Source organism: Gopherus evgoodei, chromosome 4 (assembly GCF_007399415.2).
Source record: "Gopherus evgoodei ecotype Sinaloan lineage chromosome 4, rGopEvg1_v1.p, whole genome shotgun sequence".
NCBI classification, from domain to species: domain Eukaryota; kingdom Metazoa; phylum Chordata; order Testudines; family Testudinidae; genus Gopherus; species Gopherus evgoodei.
In genome coordinates this window covers 23684601-23700459 of record NC_044325.1, presented here as the reverse complement: position 1 = coordinate 23700459, position 15859 = coordinate 23684601, and the positions used below count along the sequence as shown (strand labels likewise).

Genomic DNA, 15859 nt, shown 5'->3' with positions numbered 1-15859 from the left:
AATGTGGTGCTATGGTTCGTTATCCACATCCAAATCCCTCTTCTAAACTCTCCTTTGCTGTGATGCCTACAAAAAACTTAACAACCACTGGTGTGCAGAGACCACCATGCTGACCAATTTCTCCTTGTACTCCCTGTCTATCTGGCTAGTCATCTGTTGTCTTTTGGTACGCTCTTAGGGACCATCTTTTTATTGTTTCTTTGTACTGGGCCTAGCACAATGCGGTCTTAGACCATGGCTGAGGCTCCTAGGCACTACAGGAATACCCGTATGTCAATAACATAAATAAGTAAATACATAATTTTAATAATAAAATGACACATTCAGTGCTATTCTAATTTGAAGGTGCCAGGGCTTGAAATTCCTAATATGCTCCTGGATAGGTCATTCTTGAGCAGGGCACTGGTCTTCGAAAAGCACCTGGCCACTGGTGTGCCTAATGTCATTTAACAGCATGTGGCACTTTCCACCCATAGTTCTTGCGCCTGTCCCCAAAAGTGGATAGTATCTTTGTGTTCTATGTACAGGTAGGAAAAAAGGCACAGAGACTCCAAGTGTTTTGCCTTAGGTCACTCAGGAAATCAGTGGCAGAGCCTGGGATAAACTTGTGTGCCATTATGGACATTGTTTTTTTTTTTTGGTCTGCAAACACAAGGCCAAATTCTATCAGGCACTGCACATATTCATCCACCAATAAATTCATGCCTGAGGGCAGGACCATGGGGATGAAGGGGCCTCTGCTTTAGCTTCACCACTTCCGCCTCCCCAAAGCTGCAGGGAGGTTGTTCTATGGGCCTTCTGCAGCAGGCATTGTAGAGGGGGCCAGGGTTCTTTGAATAAACCCCTAATCAGTGCTTCCTGGCTTGGTTGGGAGGGGAGGGAGGTTGTATGTAGGACTGTGCACTGGAAGAGTCGTCCTCCTGATGTTTGATGTACTGGAATGGGGTTGGGAATACTCATAAGCATTTCAAGGGTTGTTTGTTTTCAGCTAGGATTATCAGCTGGTATTATGAAGAGGTTTGCAATTGGATGTTTGACACAATGGCCTGAATTCAGAGCTGATCTGCTCTCCGTGCAATCCCAGAGACTTCCATAGGATTGCAGTGGGTGTGAATCAGCATTGAATTTGGTTCAATACACGGTCTCCAGTGGTTACACTGTATTATATGGTGTGTGGAGCTTGCTATGTTAGTATGAAAGTGATCAGATATGCATATAAAAGTCACTGTATGCAAACAAGTGTCAGTTTCCCATTGTTCATTACTCGCTTGTTCTAATGTTCCTTTCAAGAAACATCAACAGGAGCCGGTTTGGAGTGTCTGATAGCTAGAGGGGATCCTGCATTTGGCTCTGCTTGTTTGTTTTCAGCTGTCTTTACTCATACTGTAGTCTTGTCTTGCTGTGATATGCAAAACTCAATAAAAACAAACAGCATGCAAAGAGGAAAGGCCTGCCCCTGCTGCCCTTCCTCACCTGAGTAGTCCCATGGATCCTACATGGGAAAGGGCTGTGAGTTCAGACTCAAAATAAGGCCCCTGGGCCAAATCTTGCGGAAGATAGGTATGATTTGAGGCAAGCTGAGCACTCTAGAAAATGTGCACCGAAATCACAAAGCTGAAGGACTAAGTCCTGCAGTCCCTGGTGTACAGCCAGGTCAAAGCCCACCACCACTGCAGAATAGGGAGAGAAGATGCTCGGACAAAGCCTGCTGCTTTCCCCAAAGAGTTTTGTCTTTGTACATCTGTGCTGCACGCACCCCTCTGACCATGCCCCAATATACCCAAATCTCCCTCCTTCTGCAGTGGTGCATGAGCATGCAGACTGCCCATAGGTGGCAGATGAAGCTTCTCCTAGGGAAGTCTAGCTCCCTGTCCCCTCTCTTCCACCCGTGACTCTACCCACACTCCACCCCTGCTCCACTCCAGGCCCTGCCCCTGGCCCTCCGCCTCCTCGCTGCTGCTCACTGCATCCCTCCTCTCCTCCCCACCCCAAAGGCCGCCACATCCCTCCTTTCCTCCACCGCCTCCCCCATGAGGCCCTCACCACTCGCGCGCTCCATGTTCCTCCCCTGCAAGGCCCCCACTGCTCACTCTCTCTGCATCTCTCCTCTCCTCCACCCTCCTTCCCCGTGGGAGTGGGGGAAGGTAAGGAGGGATGCAGTGAACAGCAGGCAGGAGGGTTTCAAGGGGGAAAACTTGGAGGACAGGAGGGAGGCTGCAGATGGAGGGATCTCACGGGGTGATGAAGGGGGCGATTGCCAAAGACACTTCTTGCCTGAGGAGCCATTTGGTCTAGGGCCGACCTTGCCAGTGCACTATGTGGCTTTGTTGTCTTTGTACTGCATTTTTCAAATGTTTAAACACACTATTGCTATACAGACACAGCAGCCATTTTGTTCTCAGAGTTGCAGCAGACTGTATGGAGGAAGCACACACACTATACTTCTCTCTCTCATGAAAACTTTGCTTTTGTTCTCTTCTGTTTTCCTTAATTTGAAACAAAACTCATTTTAGACATATGATTTCACCTATGCATTTAGGGAACCCCACAAAAAACAAAACAACAACAACAAATAAGCCTAAGAGCTTGACCCCTTCTAAAAAGAAAGGCAGTTGTGTGAACGTTCATTACAATTTAGAGAATACATGTGTCCAAATTTATGTTACAGCATACATTTAAAAATAATTTATAGACTCCTATAAAGGGGTTTATAAGAAAAATGCCAGTATTATTTAATTATGCAGCACAAATTATGCCATTATAGTAATTTTCTGTGTTTTAGATGGAAAAATCATTGCCAAGGATTCCTGGATATAAGAATCAGTACTAATGTAGGCAATATATGTACAGTGCATTTGGGCTGGTACCTTTAGGTTATTCATTCTTTCCATGTCTCTGTGGTGCTCACATAGTTTATTGCAAATTTTCATTTATTAAGAGATTACCTGACTGCAGTTTGTTTTATTATACCGCAGATGATGATTGAACTCTAAATGAGCTGTAAGACCTCTGTTAGGCCACGTCCAGACTACCCGCCGTATCGGCGGATTAAAATCGATTGCTCGGGGATCGATATATCACGTCTAATCTAGACGTGATATATCGATCCCCGAGTGTGCTTATATCGATTTCGGAACTCCATCAACCCCAACGGAGTTCCGGAATCGACACGGAGAGCCGCGAACATTGATCCCGCGCCATCTGGACGAGTGAGTAATCCAATCTTAGATATTCGACTTCAGCTACATTATTCACGTAGCTGAAGTTGCGTATCTAAGATCGATTTCGCCCCCCTAGTCTGGACCAGCCCTTAGAAATGGCTGAATAGGCCTTCTTCATAGGAAGCCAAATACTAAACAATGGCTTTTAGTTAATCAAGAGTGAAATTCACTCATGTATGGGGTGTGTGTAAGATCCTCCAACAATGTTAGCCATCTGTGTGTGGATGGTGACATGGTTTGGGATTATTAGGATGTATACCAGTACTGGAGAACTGTAAAAAGCAGGTCTTTATGCCAATCTTAAATAGGCCAGCTCATTGGGCCTTGGCTAGAAAATGGGCAGATGCTGCTGAATCTACACTTCTGTAGACACAGTGACCCAAAAACCAGGCAGAAGAACAATGTCCACTGTACCAGCCCAGATGCTGGACTGGTGGCTGCAAAGGACCTGTGACGGAGTGTGCCTATGTGTCAGGCGTAAATTAGAACTGATCAGAAAATAGATTATTTGTTGTGGTGAATTCTAACTTTTTGGCAAAATATTGAAAATCAGTGCTTATTTTGAACTGAAATATGTTTGCTTTTGAGTGTTTGGTTTTTCAACTATGTATTAATATTTTTCAGGGAACACAGACACTTTCTGTGAAAATGTTAGTTTAATCAAAGCCCAGACTTTCCAGGAAAACAGTTTTGATGGAAAATATTTGAACAGCCCTAGCTCAAATCCATTGTGCTCTGTCTCTGCCATAGAGTTCCCCCTCACCAATGTTGTGTAGTTGGGCTTTGTGGGGGGTAGTGGGGGGCGGGTGTGTGTGTGTGTGTGTGCAGTGCCGGGGGGATTACAGCCCAAATCAATATGAAGATTGAAGAAGACAAAGCAGTTGTGGAAAAAATATTTCATCAAAGCTCTGACGATGTCACTCTGTTGTAAATTCATAGTATGTCTATTGCAATTATTTCATCACTATCAATGGAGAAGTATATTATAAATATACTAAATATATACTAAAAATAGATGAAAAATCAGAACCTTATTGTTTTGATCCCAATTTCATATTTAAAGGAAGTAATCATTGGCAAAATTCTCTTCCCAACAGTGCTGTGATGTTAACTTTGGTTAACACAAACATTTTTTGTGTATCAAATACATGAAGACGAAATGTATCAATTAACATCCCAAGCTGGGCAAATAATTCACAGTGAACAATTTACTTGACAAAAATCCTGACTTGTTCTATCACACATTGTCTGCAAGCAAATTCTAATAATCTTGAATGTATTTATTCATAACTATTCCCTAAATTTCTGCAATTAATACTTGGCAATTTGTGTGTTATCAAGCAGTTAGCTATATTTAACATTTGAGCTGTTTTGATTGGTCATACAAATCACATGGTATGAGTTGGTCCCCTGATGGGATGAAGTTAGCTGCTAAAATCAGGACTCTGGTGTTATGATTGATTGTGCCTATTAATTCAAAAATTGCTTTCTGGAAATAGTGTACAGCATTCATTTTAAAATTCTGTGTTTTTGAGAACATTCCTGCCAGTAAGCTTATTAGCTGGAACTTTCACACAATGCAAGTACACCTCTACTTTGATATAACGCTGTCCTTGGGAGCCAAAAAATCTTACCGCATTATAGGTGAAACCGTGTTATATTGAACTTGCTTTGATTCACCGGAGTGCACACCCCCGCCCCCCCAGAGCACTGCTTTACCACGTTATATCCAAATTCATATTATATCGGGTGGCGTTATATCGAGGTGGCGGTGTACAATGAAGCTTGAACACAGTCACAAGAATTCATTTTAAAATTCAAACAAGTACTTGTGGACAACATGTTGCAGCATTTCTCCAGCTTTACTAACATCAAGAGCCATGTGACCAGAGCTGGCTGGAAAAATTCAGATGAAAAGTTTTTTCATTTTTTCAAAAGTTTTTTGCCCATTTATTTAAATAAAAATGTTTAATAGAAATGGTTCAATTTCAACTAATTCTAATGGAAGCTGGCAGGGTTTTGAAATCTGCTTGGTTTCCTTCCAGCTCACTTGCTGGCTCCTCTGTAGCATGGGCTTCCAGGGTCCATGTCATCCCTGCAATGCAAACTTCCCTGGAGCTTGGGATCCCTGACCTTCCAGGGTCTGTGGCTCTGGGGCAGCCTGCCATGCTGACTGCCTTGGAGCCAGAACCCCAGAGTTTCTTAACTCCCAGGCCAGCTGGATTGCCTGACTCCTGGCCAGAGGGCTGAAGGAGAACCGGGAGCCTTGATGTCCCAGCTGAGTTGGAAGCCTCAGAACTTGGGAAACAGCACTTTGGGGTGCTTTTTTTGGAATGCCACTGTACCTGGAACATTGCTACTCTTTGTCTACACTACATAGTGAATATGAAGCAAATTTTAATCTCATCCCTACTCTATATTTTTTCCAAGGGAAAAACAAGCATATCCTTTCTGTGAACTCAAATTCAGTTTGGCCCCGTTCCTGTGATCAGCTCTTCATAAACGTACTCTCCCTTCCACACTTGAGAGAAATGATGGTGCTATATTTCACTGCAAACACTGACACAACATTTAAATCTGCACAGAACATAGGCTTAGGAAGGATTTCTTTGCTGGTTAACTTTTGAAAGCTCCCATAGGTGAGATTTACCATAAGTAAGAATGGTGAGTTAGTTTGAGAATAAAACAAGATTGAAGCTAATCCTTTGAATGTATTAACTATTTTAGGATTTAAATACATTTGCTTCTGGTTTTGGAGCCTCTAAGGGAACCCCTCCCTCAGTGCATTGTTGGAGGAAGTGTGATTTAGTTGTCAGATAGGGCCTCGGAAGTCAGTTCTGTTCTTAAGTATCAGAGGGGTAGCTGTGTTAGTCTGGATCTGTAAAAGCAGCGAAGAGTCCTGTGGCACCTTATAGACTAACAGATGTATTGGAGCATAAGCTTTCGTGGGCTAATACCCACTTCATTGTTCTGTTCTTGACTCTGTCACTCACTTGTGGTGTAGCTGAGTGAGTCACATACCTCTGTACATGTTTTACAGATAATTGGTATGTGAAGCAGAAGCATGTACCTATTTCATATAGTATCAGCTTTTTTTATTGCTTGTAAAACACATTGAGATCTCTGGATGACAGGTTTTCTACAAGGGTCTGTCTATATTACACACTTATCAAGTTCAACAAAATTGTGATGCATGGAGTTAGCTGACACAATGCTGACTGACTGGTCAGTGTGGATGCTGATCACAATTTGGCCTGCCTACACCGGTGATGGTGTCCACTAACTTCACTTTTCACAACCATATTTGACCAAGCTCACATTTTATAATGTAGCAAAGCCATAAGTGCAATGTATTGTTATAATCAGTAAAGATGTTTAACTCCTGAAAAGAGGGCTTTACAATGGGAATGCCTGACACAATTTTGTGTATAGTGGTGCTATAATATATACTTTTGTGGCATAAGTTTAAGTAAATTCAAAGTACTGTAAGTGGCACCTGAACTAACTATAACCATTTTACATGTATTCACATCATTTTCACTCTGGTGAAAGTCTTGAAAAGAACGTGAAGGAGAGACACTGGGCAGAGTAAATGTTATTAGCAGAGTAAATGTGGCAGAATAATAACACTTTCTGAGAGAGTATAGAGGACAATGTAAACACAATGGAGAGGAAACAGCATCTTAAAGCTTTAATTGTGTGTTTGGGCAATAGTAAAGTCAAGGGTGCCATTTCCAGTATAAAATCCCTGTATCCAGTGCTAACTAGCATTAGAGTCTAAATAATGATTTGAGCACGAATGCCTTCAGCTCCAGCAAGATACAGAGACTAAAGGATCTGTTCCATGAAACACAGTATCTGCAGCCAATGTGAAGGGGAATCCCAGATCTGCTCCTTTTTAAGCTTAAATCTTGATTCAGGATGCAAAAATTGCACAAGTCCCTACAGAACTCTAATTCTGGGCCTTGGCAAAAGATTCACTGCTCATCCCCACTTGACTATGACTGAGCTGGAGGTCTCACCATTTGCCACACCTATATATGGAAAGCTGCCCACAGTGATGTCAATGATGCAAGAGTGATTCAGCTGAGAATGCTGAGGGAAAACACTGAAATGAGGACATGAGGGAGGGCTCAGAAGCTAGCTGTCACAAGGTATTCTTAAAGGAAAATGCACAGAGTTTGGGCTTATGTCTGCCCACACTCTGCTAAAAGGCACTGAATGTTCTGGATTATGTGGGTTTTATCCAATAGGGAAACTCTTTCTCTGCATAGCACATGACAGCCCAAGAGACAATGACCTATCTTACATGTATTTTTTCTCATGGTCTGTGCTTCATTCAATCAAAACTGCTTCTTTAGCAGAACAAACACACACAGGGCTACCACTTTTATGAATCTAGAAAACCGTATCGTTTTGTCTGACCACTTTTACACATGTATCTGAATTCATTTGCTTTGCATGCACAAATGTGCACCATTTGTAGCTTAAATCAGTCAGGAGGAGGCCTTGCTCACTCATTTGGGAGATGTCTAGACTAGCGGTGTTTTTAAAAAGATGGTAGCTAGTCTATTTTAACAAATGTACTTTAAACACCTAGTGTAGGCAGGACAAGCTGTATTTTGACCTGTGTCAGCTGACTGAGATAAAACCTAGGCCTTCAGCTGGCTAATACACATGAAAATCCGTGTTCTGCCTATGCTAGGCATTTAAAATGTGTTGGTTAAATGTGGGCTGTCATGGTTCCAGGGCTCCCTAGGATCCAGAGGACTCAGGGACACCAGCTCCCCAGCGAGATGGTGACCATTTCTCCATCTGGCTGGCTACTGGGGGAGTCAGATGGTGGTTCCCCACCTGTCTGGCTTCTTGGGCTGCCCTCCTGGAGCAGAGGTGGGTTAACTCAGCTTCTTGGCTGCTGGCCAGGAAGCCAAGCACCTGTTTTGTGAAAAATCTGAGATTATTGTTTTTCATTCCACTACAGAACTAATTGTTCCCCCAAAATCTTGGAATTTTTTGCAGAATGAAAAATCTCATTCCAGCTCAGCCCTATGTGTAAATCTGTTATAGCGCCAGCAAGCTAAGCTGAGTTGTCTCTTTATCTCAAACTGTAACAGCTCCTGCTTTTAGCTGTGGACTTCCCCAGTTTAATCCCCAGTGTGTCAGCCAAGATGGCAGCTCTTACACTGTCATTCACAAGATAGGTGCAATGTCTTGTGTAATCCATCTGGAGTAGGTAAATGTTCTTTGGCCACAATTCCTCTTCATTCTTCAGCTTGTTGTGTAACTGGTGGTTTGTGTCTAGGAGATAAGATAGTATATATGGTGTCCTGCTGGGAGGTATATCACGTTGCAGGGCATCATGGCTAAAAACAGGATTGCCCTAGCCATTGTGCAGGTTATAACTCTAAGTCTGTCTGTAAGAATGCACGACTTGTTTTGGGGCAAGAGGGATTCAACTCCTGGTTTTTCAGTTATATTGATTTTTTGGGGGAATAGGGAAAACCAACAATGTCAATTTTGGATATTTCTGTTGCGGGCTGTCAGGACAAAGCACCGTCTCCCATAAAGCCTGCAGGAAAGCTGCACAGAACTTAATAATGACCACCGGTACACCTGTACCTTGATATAACACTGTCCTTGGGAGCCAAAAAATCTTACTGTGTTATAGGTGAAACCGCGTTATATCGAACTTGCTTTGATCCAACAGAATGAGCAGCCCTGCCTCCCTGGAGCACTGCTTTACCGCGTTATATTCAAATTCATGTTATATTGGGTCTTGTTATATCGAGGTAGAGGTGTATTAGCTTTGCGTGCAGCCCCTTCCAACTGATGAACCTCAGAGAGGGGTGGAGGCCCAGGGGCTGCCACAGACAAGGTGAGGGGCTGGCAGTGGCTGCCTTAACAGCCATACATTTTGCAGGATGATCCTCCTATAAACTTTTTACTCAGAGCAAACAATCTCAGTGGGAATTCTGTCAGGGGAATCTCCTATCTAGTTATTTCTATGGCCACCATTGCCATACTATCTAACACCTCCAAAACATTAATGTATATACCTTCATGACACCCCTGAGGACTGGGGAAGTAGTTCCCCCATTTCACAGATGGGGAATTGAGCACAGAAAGATTAAATGACCTGACCAAGGCCACACAGGAAGTCTGTGGTACAGCTGAAAGTTGACCTTGGATCTGCTGAGTACCATTCTAGTGCCTTAATACCAGATCATCCTCCCTCTCCTCACTGGGTTTGCAGACTCCTATATGGTTTCACCATGGAGGGGATGCTATGGGCTTTAATCAAATCTGTTCTGGGATCCTGTATGCTACCGCTGCCTGCTTCCTATTTATTTGCACATGCTTTGACCCTCAATAAATCTAAAGTTGCTCTCAGACACCAGTGTCATGCTCCAGGATTTTGATTACCCCATCTATCAGTGTGGTTTGTCACACTAAAAGGAACAGGAGGTAGACAGACAGCTGTTGTATCAGGGCTGCAGAGCTGAGACCCTGAGTTTGTCATTAGAGGGAACAAGGCTCGAGGGGGATGAGAAGTTAGCTGGATACAGATTCTTGTAGTAAAATTTTCAAAAGCACCTAAATGACTTAGGCCTTATCTACACAGGAAAGTTTTACCAGGTACATTGTTTGCACCAGGCATTAACTGCCCTCTGCACACCCTGCCTGAAGAAGGTGTCCTGTTGAGGTAGAAGAGTGAGTTTAGACTTCCAAGATCTGCCTAGAGAGCCCACCCAGGATCAGCTGCTGGCAGACCCAGCAAGATTTGCTCCTCCAGTGGCTAGAAGGGCTGGGAGCAGAGAAGATAAAAAGGACTGTCTGCTTCTTCTAGGGACAGTTCTAGGTGAAGCTAATATTGGGGAGGAAGGATCTCTTCTGCTGGAACCCAAGAGATTCAGGCAAGCCGGACCTCTTTGACTGAGTCAGCAGAAGACTGGTTTTGGTTTATTTTTTAGAATTTAAAGTCCAGTTGGCCATTCTGAGTTGGTCATCAATTGACTTGAAGGGAGCTCACCTCATGAAATGGTCCATTGGTTCAGGTGAACCTGTGACATGCTGATATAGATGTACTGGTATAACCCCTGTGTGGGCACTCTTATTCTGGTACGAAAGTACTGGTGGCAGGGGCGCCATTTAGGGAGGGCAGGGGGAGTTTCGTACCAGAGGTCTGCTTGTGGCACATGCCCCAACCATCTTGGGCCAATAAGGAGCAACAGAGCCTTTAACTCATAGGAGGAGGGGGCTGGCTCCTCCAATGAGGAGCTGAGAAGGCATGTCCTAGCTGTGATCCCTCCAACTGGGCACTAGGGGCATGGGAGATCTCTTCCAGTGAGAAGCGAGGGTGGTGATTCAAACAGAGTCTGGCAGCTCTGAAGAAGGGGGCTCGCACAGCCTAGCCTGCTGGGGTCTAACAGCAGCATGGCCAATGCTGGCCTAGGACAAAGAGGAGGGGCAGTGTGTAGGGCCTCTGAGGGTGGGGCAGGCAAGGAAGGGGTCAGTCAGGATGGGAGCAGAGAGCATAGGGTCCCCGATGGTGGTGGTGGGGAGCAGAGGGGGAGAACAGGGCCCCCATTAGTAGTGGGGGAAGTAGTGGAGTGGGAAAGGGGAGTCAGTCTCCAGGGGTGAGTCCTGAGGGAGTGGGCAGTGAGTGTGGGAAGATCAGTTGAGGGGAAACAGTCCCTGGGGCACGGATCCTGAGGGAATGGGAACTGAAGAACAGCGGGGGGCTAAGAGCAACTAAGTGGGTCTTGGGGTCTGTTTGCCCTCAGAGAAGCAGGAAGCACCCTCATGTCTCTCTGGGAAGAGAATGGGGACAGACCTTCTCATCCAGAGCCATCATGTCCACTAGCAGTTGCACCTTCAAGGGAAGGTGTATGTCCATGCTGTGCTGCAAATTCTGCCAGCAGGTGCTGAGCTCTTGAGGGATGAAGGCTGTGCTGCTGGCCAACACAGAGATCAACCTGTATGCCACCAACATGTATGCCACCAACACCCCAACCGCCTGGTAAGTCCTGTTCAGCTACCACCAGCCAGCATCTCAACAGCTGGCTAATGTTACAGCAGCGCCTAAAGACCTTAATCAGTAGGAATCCCTCATTGTGCGTAGCAGAATACAAACCAGTAAGAAGGCCCAGTTCCTGCCCCACAGATCTCAATATCATCCTTATAATTCCATATGGCAGGCAGGCAAGTAGCATTATTCCCAGTTTACAGATTACCAACCAGCATTTCTGATATCTCCCAATACAAATCTCCAGTCTAGTAACCAGGAGGTTATGCAGCATTATTCCCAGTTTACAGCAACGGGAACTGAGGCACGTCATCCAAACACAGAATAGTACTTTAAAAATACATATATACAAATGCTAAATAATAAACAAGACTCAATTTTTTTCTCAACATTAAAATGTGGAATTTTCTTGGGGTTTCGTTTTAAATATTTTCCTGTGAGAACTGTAACTCAATCACTGCCATGTTGTGTTTATGAGCCTTCTAGAAAGAAACTGGCCTTTAAACAGAAGTGAAAGTGACTTGAAAGTGTCAGTTTGACTCCTGTTTAAAGTCAGTTTCTAGTCTATTATTATTTGTAGTAGGTAACACCCTTAAACAGTTGAGTGGGTTTTTTCCTTTTCCTTCCTTTTTTTTTAATTTACATATCCAATTGCAGATGACCAGAACTCCATGATGCTAAGAGATCAGTCCTGTCCTTTCCTTGGTGCAGTTACATGACCACTTTAAGCTCTCAGGCATGTGAGGAGGGAGAAGAAAAACAAGATGTGCAAGGATGTAAGTGAGGCTATAACTATGAACACCTAGTCAATGCCATCAAACAGCTGTCAGAGGAGATGCCACCATCTTCCTTGTTGTTGAAAGGCAACCCAAGGGCCCCTGAAGACACAATGTCTGGGACATGTAGGTGAAAATTCTTCAATCTCTTCCTCAAATCTCAGTCATCTGGATGTTTGCCTACAGAGAACACAACAGCAATAAATTGTATTAAATATAAATGAATACAGTAGAAATTCTTCCATGGGTATTCTAGATACATCACTGTTATTGCCCATCTCAGAAGGCCCATTGGGTGATGACTTGCCATCTTCTCTTTTATTGTCCAGTTCATGAGTTAATCCTTCTGGCTGCTGTATGAAGCTGTGGGCAATTAATAATAATTCATCACTGTTTGCTGAAAGCATATTGTGTTGTGTGAAAGAGATGTAATCTCAAAATATATGAGGTGAAGCAAGGAGTGGAATTTCAGTGTTATTGCACTAGGGTTTTATTAATAGGTTAGTGATTGTAGAAATAACAACAACAAAATCTATGTGTATAATTTGAAGGCAAACTCTCCCCTCTACTAATCCAGCCTTTCAGACCTGCTGTAAACAATTGCATTTCAAGGGAAAGTTGCTGAGAAAAACAAAGTCCATTTTTAAAAAATAAACATGATAGAAATGTCTGTCTAAAAACTCTAAGCCCTGAGTTGTTAAGGGAAGATAATTTTATTAATTAGATGATCAATTATTACAATATTAGGATACCATTTCTTGGGCTGGTTTGGTGCAGCTTGTGTTTGTTTGGGATACTTTTATTATCCAGTTTGGCCATCAATAATGAAATTGTTCCAGTGAGTTATTTAATGTAATTGCTATAATTCTCTAATCTGAATATTTACATCAAACATTGTGGGCTAATCACAGATACATTCACCGTATTTTATCTATGTTGATTTTCAATATCTATACCGATTGTGTTCAGAAATAAACTGCCATGCTTGAGCTGTGAGGGTTTGCTTGTATTTCAAACTTTGTTTCCAATGGTTCCCTTAAAGAGACTGAACTGAGTAAAATAGATTGGCATACCTCAGCTAGTTCTCAGTGAACGCAATGCCCAGCACAGAGGCAGAATGGAAAGGGGAAGCAATGAATAAAGCAATTATAGGAGCTGATAGGGAGATCCTGGGCCTGATCCAGCTCCCATTAACACTGAGGCCCAGATTGGTAGGTACCTAATGACTGGAGCATCTAGGCCAATGGTTCTCAACCAATTTACCATTGTGGGCTGCATCCAATACTACTTGTGTGACCCTGAGGACGTCACATGGGCTGCAGTTGTGTGCTGATTGGGCTGCAGGTTGAGAACCACTGAATGGCCTAAAAGTATTGCAAAGGGGTGGAATATCAAATGCACCTTTCCTTTTATTGCTATAAATCTTAATTCTACAGTGTAAACTATCTCTGAGTTTCCTGTGTAATACTACCACTTTCACATACATCTTCCAACCATGTAATAAACATGTTTATCCAAGTATGGAATATGCACCAATTGCTGTCACTCATTAATGAATGCATAGCTGACTTGCACAACCTTGAACCACACTGTGTGCGTGAAGTATGAATGAGAAGTAAACAAGTCTGTTTCTGTCTTTGTTCTTTTGTACAGAGCAACCTGTTAATATGTGTTATAAATAAAATGTTCCTGTGATAATGACTTTAAAGAGCCATTTTAGGGTGCATGCCACCTCTTTGCTTATGTGACATATAGGACTCCAGACTGTCTAGTGCCTCAACTGGAATCTGCTGTTCCCACCAGCCTCCTTGCCCCAGCCCACCTTTGCTCTCTGAATTAAACAGCTGAATGTGAAATAGATTTACTTAAAAATGCATACAAAAGGGCAGGGGCGTATTAAACTTGAGAGGGATGACAGTGCCAGTCTGACTCATGGTTTGCCAGTCATAAAATAGTGTCACTGCACTGGTAACTCATGTAGCTACTTGTTTGCTCAGCCACAAACCAATGTGTTATGTGTATTGCACTCAAACAGCTAGAAAGCCTAATTAGCATAAAATTGTGTGTGTTCTTACATATAACATCGCATTGGTATTCTTGCTGTTGAGCTCATATTTGCTTGCTGTAAGGAGCCATCTAGTGAGGGTTTACTGTACATAAAAGTGAAGAAACTTCTTTTAGCATTTAATTCTAGGCATGGAACTCCCTAGGTAAAAGTGACCAAACATTTTATTTTTATGTGCTAATTCTGTAGTCCTAACTATGGCAAACACTAACATTGCCATGTAGGAGTGGTGTGTTGTATTTAGTGATCATGTGGTGACCTTTCCTCTTTTTAAGAAATACCAGATCATAAACTATATATTGGTCTGATTCAGACTTGGCATTACTCCACTGACTTCACTGGAACCGCAACAGGTTTGAATTTGGCCTACTGCCTTTAATTTTCTTGCCTGAGCATTTTAGTAAACACGTGTGGAGCTCCAGAAACACCATGTGCCTGCCCACTTGAATTTCCCTGACAGACCTTGAAATTATTATTTGCATTACAGCAACACCTAGAGACCCCCACTGTACTACATGCTGTACAAACACATAGTCCAAGACAGTCTCAGATTGCTTACAATCGAACTAAACAAGACAGACAATGTGGGGGAGAAGATGGCGAAAGGCTGTATTATCATCTTATTTCACTGACGGGGAACAGAGAGATTCAGTGATGTGCCCTAGATCACACAAGAAGTGTATGGCATAGCTGGAAATTTACCTCAGTCTCCCAAGTTGTGATCCAAGGCCGTAGCTAGTTAAGACCATCCTTTCTCTCTTACATAAACACAGGCAACATAATATACAGTCATTTAAACAGTGATTACTCTTGTTCAATTTTTTTCTTTATAAATGCCCAATGAAATTAAACAGAACAAAAATGCTACAATACAGCTGAGAATGTCAATGCAGCAAAACAGGAAACTCTAAGGATACGTCTATACGTGTTCAATGTATCGGGGATCAATTTATCGCTTCTCGTCCATCTCGGCAGGAGGAGTAAGCGAAGTCGACAGGGATGCCAAGGCAGTCGACTCACTGCTGTGAGGACAGCCAGGTGAGTCGAACTAAGATACTTCAACTTCAGCTATGCAAATAGCGTAGCTGAATTGCATATCTTAGTTCAACCTCCCCCCCTCCCCCGCTGCTAATGTAGCCCAGGCCTATGTTAATGCACCCACATTAACAATCACATGGCCATGTTGCAAATCTATATTATCAATTTAACAGCCTACGGCGTACTGCAAAATGCTACTGTAGACATGCTATTAAATACTAAACTGTTAAGTCTGTCATGAGAATGGAAGTGCCTTGCCTGCTCACTAGGGGGTGAGATTCTGTGCTGCGCCCCTGGAGGCCCAATACAGAATGCACATCCCTGAGATGGGGGAAATACAGATGGTTTGAAGTCACCTTTGTGCAGGAGCACAGATGATCTGTGTCTGCTAATAGTGTGTGTGTGGGGGGGAAGAGTGAGGGCAGCAGTCTTCAGCAGTGTTACTGAGCATGCTCACTATAAGTCAAGCAGCAAATTGGGGGGACATGTGACCCTGTTTGCCCCTCCCCCCATGTGGGGTCTAAAACAGCATCCTGTGTAAGTCAGAGCAGTCTTCCCATGCTCTGCTTTACCCTAGCAGCCTGAGGGCTGCTTATGGGATGCTCCACAATCTGAAGCATTCCAGAATCTCCCTAGAGGGGTGCACTATGGACAGTCCTCCTTTGCCCCATGCACACCTCTTGTGGTGAGAGTTTGCAAGGGGGTAGCACAGAGTCACTTACAGCAGCTTTAG

The 15859-nt window shown here is 43.4% G+C and overlaps 1 long non-coding RNA gene across 1 annotated transcript; it reads left to right on the top strand.

Moving 5' to 3' along the window:
* The first annotated feature begins 890 nt into the window (after positions 1-890).
* LOC115649770 lies at positions 891-13017 on the top strand. The gene is made up of 2 exons (XR_003999909.1): positions 891-932; positions 11905-13017. It is a non-coding gene; the product is annotated as an uncharacterized LOC115649770 (long non-coding RNA).
* Positions 13018-15859: the final 2842 nt, after the last annotated feature.